We start from the raw sequence: 18,962 nt of genomic DNA on the forward strand, positions 1-18,962 counted from the left end.
ACTACAGTGCTCATACAACTTCTAAGTTTTAGTTTTGGAGGATAAATATTCTCCCCCTTATCCTTCATGCTAAGAGTCTCAGGTATATATTATGCTACTCTTCTTAGAGTTTGTGTGCTTTGAATGATCAAAAATCTTTTGACATTGAGGTGCCTAGAAGTGAATGGCTTCTCAGGTGGCTCAGTGCTACAGAATCTGTCTGCTAATGCAGGATACTCAGGAGACGCAGGTTCAGTCCCTGAGCTGGGAAGATCCCTGGAGGAGGAAATGACAACCCACTCCCGGATTCTTGCCTGAGAAATCCCATGGACAGAGGAGCCTGGCGGGCTACAGTCCACAGGGTCGCAATGAATTGGACATGACCTAGCATACGCACATATGAATAATCAGCTCAACAGATACAAAGTAGAACTCAATGATGACCTTCACAATCATTTTAGAAATTATCCCTCTACTAATGCAGCCTGAGGATATGTCAGCTTCCTTGGGCACCAAGTTTCAATGTTGCCTTACACTCTACTGACTAAATTCATGATCACACTTTTAAATATAGTCCTCACCTTTTTGAGATTAAGGGGCTTTCTTACAATCAAGTATAATACATGATTGTCCATCATATTAATCTTAATTTTTAACTTTATTTCCATTTGTTTTGATCTTATTGTGACTCAGGGCAGGGATTGAAGACAGAGCCCTGTCATTAAACTCTATTTACATTGGCATTGATAAATCGGCATCTTTTAGGGCAGAGTTTTTCATTCAGTTATAAGTCCTTCTGAGTTTACCATCACCCAGATGAACCACCTATATTTAGACCAAAATATTGCTGGAGATCCTGCAAAATGCTCAAGTTCTGATCCAACAAGCTTCCCTGAAATACCTGTTTAAAATTCTGGGGGAAAAAAAGAAATACAGTTATCACTTCATACATACATAAACATGATCTGTATGTTATGTTTACCCTAGAATGGTCATACACCCATATGTACACATGGAACTCACAGCAAATCTTTAAAGACAGAGAGGCATCCCCCATCCTTAAGTACCTTTTTTTACTTGAGAAATTTGAAGCTGCTGTTGATCCATCACCACCAGAATCAGAATCCTCTGACTGGCAGGCAGTCTGCCTACATCCCACCACTTCTGCAATTTCTCTTCCAATACTCGGTTGACTTTAGACCCCCTGCCTCCTGCTACAGCCCCAAACTGTCACAAGACAGAGCCCAGATTGTGAGGCTTGTTAGAGCTAGGCTTGTTCTAAACACTCCCATTAAAATATTCAGAACCACTGAATCTCAGAGACATCACTTTACCAACAAAGTCCTTATAGTCACAGTTATGGTTTTTCCAGTAGCCTTGTACAGATGTGACAGGTGGACCATAAAGAAGACTGAACACTAAAGAACTGATGCTTTTGAATGATGGTGCTGGAGCAGACTCTTGAGAGTCCCTTGGACTGAAAGGAGATCCAACCAGGCAATCCTAAAAGAGATCAACCCTGAACATTCATTGCTAGGACTGCTGCTGAAGCTGAAGCTCTAGTACTCTGGCCACCTGATGCGAAGAGCTGAGTCATTAGAAAAAAGACCCTGATGCTGGGAAAGACTGAAGGCAGGAGGAGAAGTGGATGACAGAGAATGAGATGGTTAGATGGCATCACTGACTGGATGGACATGAATTTGAGCAAACTCCAGAAGATAGTGAAGGACAGAGGAATCTGATATGCTGCAGTCCATGGAGTCGGACACGACTCAGCGGCTGAACACAAGAGCATCGAATCTCAGAGATCGTAGTGTTTCTGAGTGTTCACCTTGTCCAGATTCCTCTGCACTCCAGAACCCCCACTACACCTTGCCTCTTGGGGGACAGCCCCTTCTGCCTTTCTGCTGGCTGTGGATGGGGCTCAGGTGTTTACCTGTCTGGCAGGTAGTGGTTCCTCCATGTGACCACGGGAGGCTGCGCTTCTTCCTTCTCCTGTGGGCTCTAGATCATTCCCGGCTGCCTGCTCAGCAGAAGCCTTTCTACTCTAGGTATTTGAAAGATTGCTTTTCCTCTCTTCTCCAGATACTGCTTCTCCAAATTGTTTAACCAATCCGCCAATGGCCCAGTTCTCAAACCACCTCGTAGGCTCCCCCCTCCTCTCAATGTGCTCCAGTTTTTCAACATCTTAAAATGCGACACCCATAATTAAACAGAATGCTCCAGATGTGGCTTGATTGGCACAAAATCATTTCCTCTTTTGTTCTGGACCATGTTGTTTCCTAATGTTGTTTACTGCTTTTTCTCTAATCGCTATTTCATGCTGGAGATACTTCTGATCCTGAAATCCCCTAAAGCCACGGACCTTTTGTTTTTTCCCTCCATGCCATGAACAGCCTCAGTTTTTCCCTGTTTGAGTCCCTGTACTATTGTTTGCTTGGACTTAAACATAGGATTTCATATTTGTCCTTGTTACAGTTCATATCGAGTTTTGCTCCATAACTCAATGCGTTGAACTCTCCAACCTTCTGTACATTTTCTGTTTAATATTCCCACATCTAAATGATATGTCTTCTGTATTTTCAACAAAGTTATTGATTCTTTACCGTCTCAGCCACCAAGGAAGCCCCTTTCATTCATGAAAATACTGAATAACATTTAAAAAACAAGCCATTCAGGCCATATTGAATCTCTTATTATTTCTTCTTTTTAGTATTCCTGTTTATTACAATACCTTTTTGTGAAAGATATATCAGAGTACCAGTCAGCACTGTTTAAACCACCTCAGAGGACACAGAAACACACAAATAGCTTAGTTTCTTTTTTTAATTTTTAAAAAAATTCAGGTAATAGTCACATAATATAAAACATACTATTTTTTTTCCATATTTAACTGTACAGTTCAGTGGCACTAAGCACATTCACATTGTTTGCAACTCACCATCACCCAGCTTCTGAATTTTCACTTTCATTAAACACAGTCCCCATTCCCCTTTCCCACCCTTCCTACCCCTGGGCCCTGGCATCTATCCATGTGCTTTCTGACTATGAACTTGACTATTCTAGGTACCTTGTGTAAGTGGAATCAAACAGTAGTGAATAGCTTTGCTTCTAATTGACAAAACAAATCTGGCCCAATTGGAAGCAACCAGTGGAGGAAATCAGATGATAAGCTAAGATACTGATCTAAATAGGCATTAAAATTTCAAATGTAAGTTTCCTTTAGAGGAAAAGGTTGCAAGAGACCAGGGATTATTTTTTTAAGAAGGTAGAATTTTAACCTTTCCAATAACTATGTTGCAAAAAACCCTGATGCTGGGAAAGATTGGGGCAGGAGAAGAAGGGGATGACAGAGGATGAGATGGCTGGATGGCATCACCGACTTGATGGCCATGAGTTTGGACACCAACTCAGTCCATTCTGATAAGCTCTTTGGGGGCAACAACGAATAAAATAGACAGAAATTCTTTCCCCAACAGAACTTACAGGCATGTACTGAAAGTAACAGTAATACAAATGTTTGTTTGGTGGGAGAGTAAACGTGTTGAAAAATAAAGCAGAAAATAGAGACTGAAGATGTTAGGGTAAATCAGGGTGCTTTCCACTGTAGATGGTAGCCTGGGGAAGACCTCCCTGAAATGCTGAAGAAGTAGGGTTGAGCCATCTTCATGGGGCACACGTTTCAGGCAGGGTGATCCCTAAGGCTCTACAGAGATACATGTTTTGGTGCCTGAGGGGTAGTGAGAAGGCCGACCTGATGGGAACATAGACAGCAAGAGGAAAGTAGCAGACAGTTTTAGAGTGGTAGCATGTGGGCAGGAGGTCAATCAAGCTAGCCTTATTGTCAAATTTCAGAACTTTGGCTTTTATTCCAAGTGAGAAGGGGAAGCATCGCAGGGCTTCAGGGGGAAAAAAAAAAAAGAGTAGGATGATATAATTTATAATCTGATAAAATAATTCACAGGGTGGTGTTGAGAATGGATTGTAGGCGAGCAAAAGAAGAACCAGGAAGGTGAGTGAAGGGTTGTATCAGTTAGTGCTGCAGGACAAACACACAGAAGCTGAACCAATAGCATGCAGTATGACTCTACTAGCATGCAGCGTCCTTCTGTGAGTCTGGTCGGGCTCACGCTGCCAGCTCTGGGACAGGTGGGTTCCTCCCTGACCTCAGACAGGCTCAGCCCTGCGTCTGCAGTTCACTGGCTGTGGGCTGGCCTAGCTGGCCTTGGCTGGGAAAACCGAGTTCTCATCCAGCTGGCTGGCCTGGCTTATCCATGTGGTGATGGCAGGATTTCAAGGGGAATTGTGGACTCAAGCTGAGGTTGTGAGTTAGTGTGTGGACACATTTTGAGCAAGTCACCAGCATGATTCACGTGTGTGTGAGGAGTGAACTTTACCTCTTTGAGCAAACACAAAAATATATTGCAAATAGCATAAATACAGGGAGAATTGAAGATTATGGCTGTTCTGTAACTGTTGGAGAGACAGAGGCTGTTGCTGTATGTAGGTGAGAGATGAGAGTGGTTTTCAGAAGAGTAGCGGCAGTGGAGGTGATGAAAGTTATTGGATTTTGAAGATAATTGAAAGGCAGTGGATTCAGATGTGAGAATGAGTGTGATAGAGAAAGGATCCAACGATAACTCAAGGCCTTCACAACTGGAAAATTAGAGTTGCTGACTCTCGAGACAGAGGAAATGGCAAGAAGAGCAGGTCAATTAGGGGCTCCGTTGGGCACTTGGTAAGTCTGGGAATCTTATTACATTTTCAGTAGAAAGACTATCTTGGTATAGGTTTCAGATCAGTTGATATAAATTTGGGAAGTGTTGCATAGAGACAGCCTGAAATGCCATGGGATTGAGGGACTTATCAAGATGGTGAATGTTGATAAAAATGAGACAAGAGCAGAGGGTAGACCTCTGGGGGCACCCCAACACAGAGAGAATAAATGAGTAAAGGAGACAGAATTGGAGAGGAAAAAGAGGAGCAGCTAGAACAGAGCAAGCAAAAGATGCCTGATGAGTGGAGGGAGGCAGGAGACAGGGCTGAGGAGACACTGAGGCCCTGGGGAAGCTTTGTTTTCAATACCGAGAGGGATTTGGTTGGAGGGAAAACTAACTATGGCCTTTCAAGTACAGTAGAAGTTTCTTCCTTGTCCTCGTGGGCTGTTGACACAGTCTGAAAACCCCATTTGACCAGCCTGTTCAGGACTGAATTTCCCAAATTCAGGGGGGTTTCCCAAGGCATCATGGTCCTGATGGTGACCACTCCAAGGATCTAAAGTGATCTCTGATCATCAACGTATAACTGCTGAGTCAAGGCTAGGAATTATAGACTTCATTTGCCCAAAGTTGAGTTTCTGTAGGTCTCCTGGCATTCTTGTAGTTGAGTAGGAAGCTATTCCAGATGGCGATCATGCATGTGTGTGTGTGTGTTGGGGGGCGGGCGCTGGGATTATGTGGTCTAGGGGTAAATAGGTATTTTGCAGGGATCCAGTTTTCTCTTCTCTCTTCAGAAGTCCTGGCAAGGGACACCTTGAGTTCTCCAGCAGAGCAGCCAAGGATTGGGGAAAGAAATGTGCTGCAAAGGACCAGCGATTCCATTTTATTCATTCTGTATCAAATTTCTACATCTCACAGTTTGGGTTCAACAGGAGGTAACACTGTTAACTGTTACTCTTTTCACTTCCTTTTTTTCCCCCTCACTGAACATCAACATATCATTACACAGTTATACTCCACTATATTTAGAGTTGATTTTTAACTATCTATTAAATCAAACAGGGGAGTGAGGCTGTTCTATCTGGAGCCAGTGAGGTGGGATGGGATGATAGTCCTGGGGATGGGAGGACTCCAGCGATACCTGCATGGCCGATCACCACAGACCCCCAAGCACCTCCATCCTGCTCTTCCCTGCCCCTGTCACTGGGGCAGGGCCAGCATCCTGCCCACAAACCACCCTGCACACCTCTTGTTCACCAGTGACAGAGGCTTTGGCTGCACTTCACTGTGTAGATGGAAGGAATTTCACAGGCATCTGGAGTATATATTCCAGGTGGCACACTCAGTGAAGCCCAAGATGCCAGGGATGTGACATGTTCAGCAAAATTACAAGTTTTTATTGTTCAACAACTTTGAAAAGTGCCTCTATTTCTTCTTTCCTGATACTTGCTTGCAGGGTGTATTGGAGTGAGAGGCAGTGAGGAACCGTTCATAAGAGGAACCTTCCTGAAGTTGCTCATGCCAAGACTTCCCATCCTGGTTTACAAGGAATCTTCTATTGATAATGCCTGTCAACATTTATAGAATGAACGATTTTAGCGCACACTTTAGAAGACATAACTACCTTTCAGATCAATACAGTAGTTTACAAACTACCCACCCAGCGTTATCTGTGGCACTTATCACAACACTATATGGGCAAAGCCTGGAATATTTCCTCTGTCTTGTGATCCAAGAAGACAAGAAATGGAGGGGTTGAGAGGAATCCAGATCAAGATGGATAAAGATGGTGAAGCTCTGAGTAAGAACATACCTCTTGTGTGTTCTATCTGACCTTACTCCCTTTGGGCAAGATGGGAAATGCTGGCAGAAGAAATAAGTGAACGCCTTTTCATGAGAGTGAGGGTCAGGGGTTGGAAATGGGCTGACTAGGTAGTGACAGCTGACAAGTAGGAATAGGAAAATTGGGGACATAAAGATTTGGAGGCATGAGGGGCCTGCCACTGAGTCACCAGCTGCCATTGTCTCCATCTTTCAGTCTCTTTTATGCTCTTTGATTGATTCTAGTTAAAACATGATCAACGACAGTATGGGCACATGGTTAGCCTGCCCTCCCACTCAGTACCCACACCACTCACCATCAGCTGTGTGCCAACTTTGTCATGGGTATATTGTTGTCTACTCTGTAGACACATTTATTTTTTGATTTGTCATCTAATATTCTTTCCATCAACTCACACTGCCATAAAGTTGCCTTTTCTAGCCTTTACAAGAAATGTTAGAAATCTCAGATAATAAGTAAGATCTAAGAACGTTTTCAGAAGCAAAAGCTCTCTTACTTACTTGGAAAGTTAAGTTTGTGCACTGGGCTTTTTGCAAAATGTTCCAGCCTAGAATGGAACTATGCAAAGCTGGTGGACGAGGCAGTCATAGGATGCCAGATCCTTCAGGCTTTCTTCACAAAGAGAAAATGCTTCATCTGCTGTGAGTGAAGAGAAAAAAGATAATATTGAGAGTTTCTACAATATGTTAAAGCTCTGGTTTGGGGTGGTGCCATGATTATTAAATCAAGCCACATCTCCATTTTAACTTGGTAATTTGCATGCCAAAATTTGTATGTTTTTCATAATACTATTGAAGACATCATGGTTTCATTATATAACTCTACAAATATTATCTGTTTTGTGCCAGGTGCTAAGGATTCAAAAATGAATTGCTTCCTTTATGTTGCTCACAGTCTGTCAAAGGAACTCGTCCTCTTCTCAATATTTAAGAATAATTAAAATAAACGTGTGTTTCAGTCAGTGAAACTTAACGCAAAATAGTGGTCATGTAAAAATACATGAATCCTAACTTTAACAGACTACAGTTTATCAGTAAACCTAAGCTACAGTCTATGTATATAACGTGACTCTTTCAGATACTTTGTGAAAGTGTTAGTTGCTCAGTCGTGTCCGACTCTTTGCGATCCCACGGACTGTAGCTCTCCAGGCTCCTCTGTCTGTGGAATTCTCTAGGCAAGAATACTGGAGTGAGTAGCCATTCCTTTCTCCAGGGGATCTTCCCAACCCAGAGTCCATTAATAACGTGGGCCTCAGTCTCAAGGTATTTAAATGCATTCAGGAGAAGAGCCATAAATTCATGAAAACAAAACATAGAACTATTTTTTTAAAAAAACCATGAAATTAAATAAAATGGCAATAGACGCGAGAAGAGTCATCAAAATCTAAAATTTCCTGCATAGGGTCCAAGAAAATAAAACATAGGTTTGGTAAGAAAGCGCTTTCTTTGTTTTATTTTAGATGAGAAGTTTTCATACAAGAAGAGGTTGTGAAGAAGAAATGGTTTGTGACTGGGAAGAGAAGAGATGGAAGAATGGTAAGTATGCCTGGTGGTGCTCATTCATGACCAAGAGCACCAGTTGGGTCCAGCAGCTCCCTTGTCTGCACACTCTACTCACAGGACTGCCATTCCCTTTTCCTCCACTTCCAACCCATTTCTGCTTTTGTATCATCCTCTCTTCCTGGACCATCTTCTCTCTGATGTTTTCATGAGGAACTCTCTCTTGTTAATCATATGTCACTGATCAGAGGGGCTTTTCTCACCCAACAGTTTGAAATGGCTGTTCTTTCAACGACACTCACAGTTTATCTTATCCTCTATTACTGCTTTAATTCTTTCCATAGTTCTTCTCACTGTCTGATAGTTTTACCTTATTGTTTGATTGATGCAAAGAAATAGAGGAAAACAATAGAATGGGAAAGACTACAGATCTCTTCAAGAAAATTAGAGATATCAAGGGAATATTTCATGCAAAGATGGGCTCAATAAAGGACAGAAATGGTATGGACCTAACAGAAGCAAAAGATATTAAGAAGAGGTGGCAAGAATACACAGACGAACTGTGCAAAAAAGATCTTCATGACCCAGATATTCATGATAGTGTGATCACTCACCTAGAGCCAGACCTCCTAGACTGTGAAGTCAAGTGGGCCTTAGGAAGCATCACTACGAACAAAGCTAGTGAAGGTGATGGAATTCCAGTTGAGCTATTTCAAATCCTAAAAGATGATGCTATGAAAGTGTTGCACTCAATATGTCAGCAAATTTGGAAAACTCAGCAGTGGCCACAGAATTGGAAAAGGTCAGTTTTCATTCCAATCCCAAAGAAAGGCAATTCCAAAGAATGGTCAAACTACCACACAATTGCACTCATCTCACAAGCTACTAAAAACAAATGCTCAAAATTCTCCAAGCCAGGCTTCAGCAATACATGAACTCTGAACTTCCACATGTTCAAGCTGGATTTAGGAAAGGCAGAGGAACCAGAGATCAAATTGCCAACATCTGCTGGATCATCAAAAAAGCAAGAGAGTTCCAGAAAAACATCTATTTCTACTGTGTGGATCAGAATAAACTGTGGAAAATTCTGAAAGAGATGGGAATATCAGACCACCTAACCTGCCTCTTGAGAAATCTGTATGCAGGTCAGGAAACAACAGTTAGATCTGGACATGGAACAGCAGACTGGTTCTAAATCAGGAAAGGAGTATGTTAAGGATGTATATTGTCACCCTGCTTATTTAACTTCTATGCAGAGTACATCATGAAAAACGCTGGGCTGGAAGAAGCACAAGCTGGAATTAAGATTGCCGGGAGAAATATTAATAACCTCAGATATGCAGATGACATCACCCTTATGGCAGAAAGTGAAGAGGAACTAAAGAGCCTCTTGATGAATGTGAAAAAGGAGAGTGAAAAAGTTGGCATAAAGCTCAACATTCAGAAAATGAAGATCATGGCATCCAGTCCCATCACTTCACAGCAAATAGATGGTAAAACAGTGGAAACAGTGGCTAACTTTATTTTTGGGGTCTCCAAAAATCACTGCAGATGGTGATTGCAGCCATGAAATTAAAAGACGCTTATTCCTTGGAAGGAAAGTTATGACCAATTTAGATAGCATATTAAAAAGCAGAGATATTACTTTGCCAACACAGGTCCGTCTAGTCAAGGCTATGGTTTTTCCAGTGGTCATGTATGGATGTGAGAGTTGGACTGTGAAGAAAGCTGAGCACCGAAGAATTGATGTTTTTGAACTGTGGTGTTGGAGAAGACTCTTGAGAGTCTCTTGACTGCAAGGTGATCCAACTAGTCCATCCTAAAGGAGATCAGTCCTGGGTGTTCATTGGAAGTACTGATGTTGAAGCTGAAGCTCCAATACTGTGGCTACCTGTGGCTATCTAATGTGAAGAGCTGACTCATTTGAAAAGACCCTGATGCTGGGAATGATTGAGGGCAGGAGGAGAAGGGGACAACAGAGAATGAGATGGTTGGATGGCGTCACTGACTCAATGGACATGAGTTTGAGTAAACTCCGGGAGTTGGTGATGGACAGGGAGGCCTGGCATTCTGTGGTTCATGGGGTCACAAAGAGTTGGACACGACTGAGCAACTGAACTGAACTCATTGTTTGATTGAATATCTGTTCCTTCCCTGCAGGACTGCATTCGCCCATACAGTGAACATTAGACAAACCTGACTATTAGAGTTAAATTTAGATTAATTAGAGTGAAAAAGTACTATTTCTGATCCTCAGTCACAATAGCCAGATGTCCTGCACTCAAAAGTCACATGTATATAGTAGTTACGATATTACCAAATGTAGATATAAAACACTCTATCATTGTAGGCACCTCTCTTTTTTAGTGTAAGTTCTTTAATAGGAGATCTAGGGACTTTTGGTCTATATACCATCATATATCCAATACACTAAAGTAAAACTTGAGAATAGACATTTATTGACTGAATAAATGGACCAATTTCCAAGAGCAAATGGATCACATAGAGTACATAAAAGAGAGGAGGCTGACTCTATAATTTGATCCAAATTTTGAAACAACTCGCTTAAATAAAGACTTTATACCCATAGCTTAAAGGTCAAGTAGGAATCACTGAAAGTGTTGAGATAAGGAGTGAGGTGATCAAATATAGTTTAAATGATCCTTTCAGTGACAAGAGCAGGATGATTTGGAACAGGAGTGAATGATAGCAGGAAGATGATGATCATGGTAAAAACATGGGATATAAAGTGACTGGACTTTGAGAAGGAAGAGAGTCAGGGCCCATGTTGGACAGGCGAGGCTATATCATATGGAAGTAACAACAACTTCAACATCTCAGTGGGTTTATACTAAAAAACATAAACCAGCTTTATTCTTGGAAAAGGAAATAATCCACTCCCGTATTCTGGCCTGGGAGATCCCATGGACAGAGGAGCCTAGTGGGCTACAGCCCATGGGTGTGCAAAAGAGTCAGACACAACTTAGCAACTTAACAACAAAACTTTGTTCTTGGTTTACATGACATTCCCTGTGGACTAGCAGATGGTTCTGCTCCACACAGTCACCCAGATATCCAGATGGTTGGAGGTCTTCCTTAATCATGATCACAGGGAGAGAAGCTGGTCATCAACACATAGCTTTGAAGTCCCTTACTTCAGAAAAGACACCTGCTATTTCTGTGAAATATTACTAGTCAAAATTAATCGCACGGCTCTATCTGCAAATGCTTAGGAAATGTAGATGAGCCAAGAGTTGTAGCTACATATTTATTTTGTGAATCAATCTGTCCACCATATTGATAACAAGATGAGGAAATAACGAGAGTGGGATGAGTCACATACATCTCTGAACTCTATTCATGTACAATTTATATCTGTACACTTTGGAATTCACAGAGAGAGTTGACAATCCAAAGAAAGGCTATTCACAATAATACTAAGTGGTGCTGAGCAGAGGATCCTAGCAGATGACAGGTAATGGAATGATGAATAATATATGGGTAGTGCCAATTATGTATGGAGCACCAGGAAAACTGCTGTGTGCGAGGCACACGTTATCCCTGCCTCAATGCACCTTCGATTCCAGTATATAAAACATGTAACAACTAATCCCATAATTCGGTACTTATAATTTTTTATGCTACAAACGGAACATATAGTGTTATACCATAAGAATAGTCTGTCATTAGTAGTGCTAGGTAATAATCATTTTTGCCACTTCTGTTTCTGTTCTCTCAGTGTTTTCTTAATTCATATTCTCTCTGAAATTAAAACATCCATCAGTTGAAAGTAATAAGGGAATTAATGATAAGCTAGGGACTTCAGAGGACAGCTCAAACAATCTACTCGCTTATCAAAAATGATTCAGTAATATCTTACCACTGACTTTGGCTAAATTGCTCCATTTTTATTCACTTAAGTATCTACCCATTTTGTTGGGATCAATACATTTCCTATTATTGATAATACTTACTGTAATGTTGATATTTCAAAGTAGCTTACAGACTGAGGCTGGACACATCATAAAGGATATGATAAGGAAAGAACTCTAAAGATACCACAGGAGCTCAGAATTTACTTGCCTACCATCTCATCACCTCGTGGTGCTTTATAAGTGCCCAGTGCTTTGTTAATGAATGTTGCTGTCTGGAAGTAATTGCCAACTACAAATGTCACTCTAAGAATTTGGCAATGATGTTCTTCATGATTCTGAAGCAAGTTATTCTTCAATGGTGAGAGTCCTCACTAAAAAAGCTTCCGTGAGGCTTGGTTAACACTGGAATGACGATGTTTCAATAGTTTTTCTGTTACGTTATTTGAGAACTAAGGACACTCGGAAGGTATCACCAGTCCAAAAATGTTCCCTCTTTCTGTGACTCGGCATGTTTTCTATTTTCTTCTTTTCCTTTTAAGTGAAGATATTTTCTGATAAGCCCATTTCTGACTGGTGTCGTTGGCTCCCAAGAAGAATCTTACCCCATTCAGCAAGCACATGATGAAGAGGGCTGGTAAGCCACTTACTTCCAAAAGAGTAGGAAACTAGATTGTCTTCCCAACTCGGTGAATGTTTTCCTAGTAAGATGCAATGTCCTCAGTGACCCCAATCCCTTTCTTCAAGCCCAGGGCCTTCTGCATTCTCCCCTGTGCTGAGCTGGAAAATTCCTCAGCCTTGTGTGACCCAGAGTGATTGGAAGGGCATCATGTGTACATTTCTCTCCTGTAACTGCAGAGGAAAATGGCCCCTCACAGCACCATTGGCATTCCTGTTTCCATTCAGCATTATCTCCCTTCCAGAACAGACACATTCAAACTCTGTGCTGGATTCGACTTTCAAACGTTCATAAAAGGGTGCAGTGCAGCCAACACGATGCTGAAGCTGCAACACCAGTTTGATGATGCATAATGCATTACACAGCAGTGGGGCCATGTTTTGCTTTGACGAAAGTGCCAGTGACTCAGAGATGAGTCCCCCTCCTCCCCCCCGCTCTATTTTAAAGACCTAAAGTATTGTGGATATAACATTTTCTGGCCAGGCTGTAACTGAAGCTTCCCCACCAGCTATTGCCCACATGATAATGGAACTCTGCAATAATATTAAGGGTGTGGGGGAGATCTATGGCCAATTTAGCCACTCAAGCAGTGCTCGGAATCTCTGGGTTAGGGCTGCAGTGGGAGATAACTTGCCATAAGATGAGCTGCCTGGAACTCTGCAAAATACATGCCTCAGTGCTTCCTGGAACAATCCGGCGCTGTGTGTGCACTCACAGGGGAGAAGGAAACGGGCATCGCAGATGCCAGGAGCCACAGATTTTTGGTTTTCAGTGTAATGACTGATTTGATGGCTCTTTTACTTATTTTTCAAAGGTAATTTGGATTCTGTGCTCTCAAAATGTCAAAACCAAATACTCCTTTCATATGGTAGAAAGCCATTCTTGGCTCAGCTGTGTCAAAGAATCCGTGTCTATTTGCCACAGAGAAGTTAAAAGGTAGAATACTGAGTCTTTTTCTTTTTTCCAATTGGGGGCTTGACATTTGAGCAGGCACACAACCTCAGCAATAGAACTTTGATTCTCAGGGGTCACCGGGGACAGCCAGCCTGGAGCTGCTGTGTAATGCGTGGTTTCTGGCATTAAATTTGCATATGTGGACAACTGGAGTTTGTGTAAAGGAACCTGTGTTCCCTGGTGGGCAAGCAAACTGGCCATCCACTTATCAAGGCAAGTCTGTTCAATACAGCCACTAACCAGCAAAAAACAAAACTCACAAGTTTTTAGTCCTCAAGATCAAACATGTGAATTATCTAAAATCCTCACACAGCATCGATCCTATTGTTTGCCTCATATGACAGAGAGTTGCAGAACTTTAATCTGTGTGATTAAAAACAGCACCTTTGCTGCCCACTCCAGTATTCTTGCCTAGAGAATCCCATGGACAGAGGAGCCTGGTGGGCTGTGGTCCATAGGGTGGCAAAGCATCAGACACAACTTAAGCGATTTAGCACACACGTGCACATATTTGTATACGCAGTCAGAGCTCTCAAATCACTCTAAATTGGGGGTCTCCAACCTCTGGGGTCTAATGCCTGATGATCTGAGATGGACCTGTTGTAATAATACTAGAAATAAAGTGCACAGTGAATGTAATGTGCTTGAGTCATCGGGAAACTGTCCCCCTGGCCCCAGTCCATGGAAAAATTGTCTTCCGTGAAACTGGTCCCTGGTGCCAAAAAAGACTCAGGACTGCTACAGAGCATTCTTTCCTTCCTCTCTTCCTTCCTTCAATAAAGACACGCAAATCAATATTTTATCTACCTGTAATAGTAAAGGAGACATGTGTGTTCTCCTCTCAGGAAGCATGTGATTTAAGGCAAAAGCCAAACAAGTCCTGACAATCAGTGTGATGAATGGTGTGTTTGGGGACATATGTGGAGCACTGGGGTCACATGACCGGCAGACACAGGCACACTTTACACATCTTGGGGGCAGGACTGAAATGGGAGCAGAGTCACAGGCAAACAGTGCTCCCAGGAAAGGGAACTGAGTGGGGCTCCTCATCTCCTCTGCGTCAGGCGCAGGTGAGTGTGAGCCATGGGTAAAGCCAGTGGCTTCTCTCCGGAGCTGCTTTCATAGCCATCGTCCTTCGGGGTCCGAGGGGGGCAGGAAACCTAGAGGAAATGGCCCCCCAGGGGGCGTGCTTAAGCCCACTGGCTCCAGGGTGATCCCTTGCAGCAAAGGAAGGAAGGACTAATCCCCTTCCCCACCACGTGGCAAGCCCACCCCAGGCTGCTCTGAGTCCCCGTGTGAAAATCCGGGGGTGGGAACGCCTGTCCTGCGACTCAGGGAGGAGGACTCTGTCCTCCCTGGCCCTTACCTATCTAGCTGGGTGCTGTCCCATGTGGACAGATCCATGGAAGCCAGGACCTTGGGCTGTGATCATGAATTCTTCCTGGTGGTGGTCTGTCCTGCGTAGCTGCCCTGTCTGCCGTGAGGGAAGACAGCCCACTGGAGTGGAGGTTAGACTCCATCTTTGGAGATGATTCACTTTTAATATTAGAGGGAGTTTTCCTTCAAGAAAAATGTCCACATCTAATTTAACCATTTTTAGCCAAAGCTTTATGCTGACATTAGGTATTTTATGGAAGTGAATTTATCCCGCTTGTATGGTCTAACTATACATAGAAACTGATGCTTCCAAATCTCCCCTCAGACTCCCCGGGTTCCTGAACACGATTCCCAGTGCACTCTTGGGGCAGAAGCAGGGCCACCTGCTCGGCAGCAAGTGATGGGCAGGGGTTCGGAGGACTGGGGAGGAAACCCCTACGAAAAGCACCTGCCCCCTACCAGATCCTTCCCACCACAAAGAGCACAGACAAAAAAGCCCAACAGAGCACGGTCCTTGCCAGAATTAGGACTTGGTTCACACAGCTCATGCTAACTGCAGAACAGGAGAGAAGCAAAGACAGTGATGGAGACCACAGCCCGGGGTCCAACCAGGTAGAGAAAGTTACATCGTTTATGCGAAACACACACACACACACACACACACACACACACAGAAAGGCAGTGAGCATATACTAAGGGCATATGACTGATTTGTGTTTTGGGGTGATCTCTTTTCATCTGAGTTGTATAAATATTTAGGAAGGTTTTTATTCTCATTTTGCAGATGAAAAACCGAGGATGGGGTGGAGGGCAAATGTCCATCCAAGATCGCAGAATGAAAGAGTGAAAGCTGCAAGGTAAAACCAGGTTTTCTCATCCCTGGCCCCTGCTAGCATTCCATCAGCTTCACACACTAAAAGTCAAACCAAGGGCATCACTTCCAATTCATAAACCTTTAATAACATATTTTAAAAGTGCTTTATCAAGAGTGCCAGTTCCTCAGCCCATTAATAATGGTTACATCCATAGTAAAATGATACATTTTTCCCCTTTGGTGACAGTGCTGTCTTTTGTTTGTTTATTTAGGGGGAAATAGGTTAGCTACTTTTCATCCTTTTTCTACATTAAGTAATTTTTTTAATTTTAAAAGTCAGAATAATATACTAGACTACAGAGTATTAGATAAAATCCAAGACTGAGACTTGAATCTTTTTTTCTCTTTTTGAAGTTTGATCATAAAAGTAACTCATAGTAAAGAGTTAATAGACATTCCTTTCTGGAGTACTTTATTTTGTTGAGGAAAAATCAGTTAAATTTAAAATTCGGTGGAGAAAATTCACTTATTATGGAAAGAAGAAATCTGCTGAACCACCCAAAAATAACTCAGGCGGTGAACATTCCCCAGCCTGCCTACACTATTGATACTTTTCGTTTACTACTTTGATTCCATCTGCCAGAGATACCTGGTTTCAGATGGGTTGGTATTTGCTAGCTGAATTAATGAAGAATACAGAATCCTTAGAAAAAAATACCACATTGGATGCACTATTTAGTCGAGGTTATCCTATATATCAATGTGTCCTTAATTAATGTTGCTCTCAGTTATAAAATATATAGTTAAGTATGTGAATTAAGACAGAGCTTTCAGCACAGATTAATCCCACATTTCCTGACCTGATGTGATGAAACAAGATATGACTTTCTGAGGATTATTTCTTTCATAAGCGAAACAAAATTCAAGGGTGACACACTTGACCTTGATGAACACAGAATAATTTGCTAGTGAACAGGCTAGACATTTATTCTATCTGCAGAAGATGGTTATAAGAAAGAGCTATACTTTTGAGCTTTTACAGTTTTTACCAGCTTTTCCCCCGCAAAATCTCTGTGACGCCTTTAAGTTGTTGTCTTAATGCTCTCAGGACACACACACCTGCTTAGAGGATGTCTGCCTGCAATGCAGGAGACCTGGGTTTGATCCCTGGTCAGGAAGATCCCCTGGAGAAGGGAATGGCAACCCACTCCAGTGTACTTCCCTGGAGAATCCCATGGACAGAGGAGCCTGGCAGGCTACAGTCCATGGGGTCAGAAACAGTTAGACACAACTGAGCAACTGACACTTTCACTTTTACCTTTGGTGGAAGAAAATGAGGACTGAGCTTAGCTCTGGGAAACTGAGCTCTAGTCTGAGCTGTTGGAGACCCTGGGTGTGTAGATGGGTTCATATACTGTTGTCTGTAAACTGGAGATGACCACACCCACCTCTTGGGGACATAACCAGAGTTATTTAGCTAAATATATACAACGCTCCTGTCATATTTTCCTCCAAGAGTGACCCATAAAATGTATTAATACAGAGAGTGGGTGGCTGACGCTTTCTGGGCAGCGACCCATTGTGAGGGGGATTGTCTTCAATTTGCCCAAATGTAAATACTCTGTTTTTTTATGCCATGTGTGTATGGGGTGGGGGGAGGCCTTGGCACTGAGGGCCCCTGAACCCAAAATTTTACAACAAAGTAATAGGACTGTCTTTATACAAATTCACATTTCTTTTGGATAGCCCCGCAGCCGCAGATCAGTTAAATTACTTTAGGGTCACTGTTTTGGACATTTTGATGGCAAAAGGATGAAATAAGTTTGAAGCGAGCAGCACTGATTCGTAGAGTTTACGTGAAAGCAAGAGGAGTGAAAGCAACTTGAACTTGACGGGCGAGAACTCTGAGATTCGGAGCACAATGTGAAGGAAGATCAAGAAGCAGTTGGTAACCTTAAAAATGTGTGAGATCTCGCATGACATGCTTGGTGCCAAGACTGAACTCGAATGCTTCAAAGGCAGGAAAAAGTATCTCCCTTTCCTCCTCGCCCACAGGGTGTAGGAATCAGCGATCATAGCACTAAGAACTGGGAGTGAAAATCTTATTTACACTGACTGTCACCGAATAACAGTATGAACGCTAATAGCTTTGTGAATGTGTGTTAGATCACATCAACGGGGAAAGTGGAGAGGGGCAGAGGAGAGTTGACTCTGAGAGGCCATCGCCAGGAGGAGAACAGAATGTGATGCTCACATCATCTGTAAACAAAGGGCAGAAGCTGGTCCTAGTGGGCACCCTCGTGTGCAGCACATTCTAATACACTGGGGTACTTAGGAGGCATTGAGTCCCAGCCCAGATCTTGAGCGCTATAATCTGCCTACCTTGTCAGCCTGACAAAGTGGCTAAGGCTGCTGAGGGAATCCATCATGGGGACAGACGTAAAGCATTGTGTTAACTGTAATGCTCCTCAAACAGAAGCTAGTACTTTGCCTCTTTGGGCTCAACCAAAATAAACTGAATCAGCAGAAACGAAAGGGTGTGGAAATGGAGAACTGCTCCTGGGTTGTTCACGCATCTCTTGCTTTATTCATTTTTCTTCAAGAAATATCTCCTGAGTGCATACTTTTTGGTTTGCAAGCTGGGCCCTGGACACAAAGATCAAGGAAAGAGTGAAGGAAGATGGGTGGGTGGCAGGATTAATAAGCAAAGGAGATTATGCTCAAGATAATAATGGGGAAGCTGGAAAGTGAGTAGGCCTTCTCACCCTCTGCCAGAATCTTAAGTTTATAGAGAGGCCTTAGCTGGGTTCTGGGGCAGAAGTTCTGTCACTTCTGGCATGAGGAGTGGTTTCTCAGGGCTTGGAATGGCTCTCAGTGTGGGAGCGCTGGGTTGATCGCTGGTTGACTCTGGGGACAGGGAGGGAGTGAGGAGCTCCTTTGCCCGGGACCAGCTTGTGTATCACCTAGACGTTCAGCCCTGAGGATGACCTCCTCCAACAGTCCTGGGTGACTGTGTTCTTGATGCTGAGACGCTCCAGTGAATCAGAGAGACCACGTCCATGCCCTTATGGACTTGCGTCTTAGTGGAGGAGGCAGCCTGTGACCCAGCAGGAAAGTGCATGGTGTCAGCTGGGGACGAGGTTCAGAAGACACTTCCAAGAGACACTGGAGAGGAGACCTAAGAGAAGGGAGAACAGGCCATGCAGATTCTCAGGCACAGCACAGCC

The sequence above is a fragment of the Oryx dammah genome, unplaced genomic scaffold (assembly GCF_014754425.2).
Source record: "Oryx dammah isolate SB20612 unplaced genomic scaffold, SCBI_Odam_1.1 HiC_scaffold_25, whole genome shotgun sequence".
NCBI lineage: Eukaryota > Metazoa > Chordata > Mammalia > Artiodactyla > Bovidae > Oryx > Oryx dammah.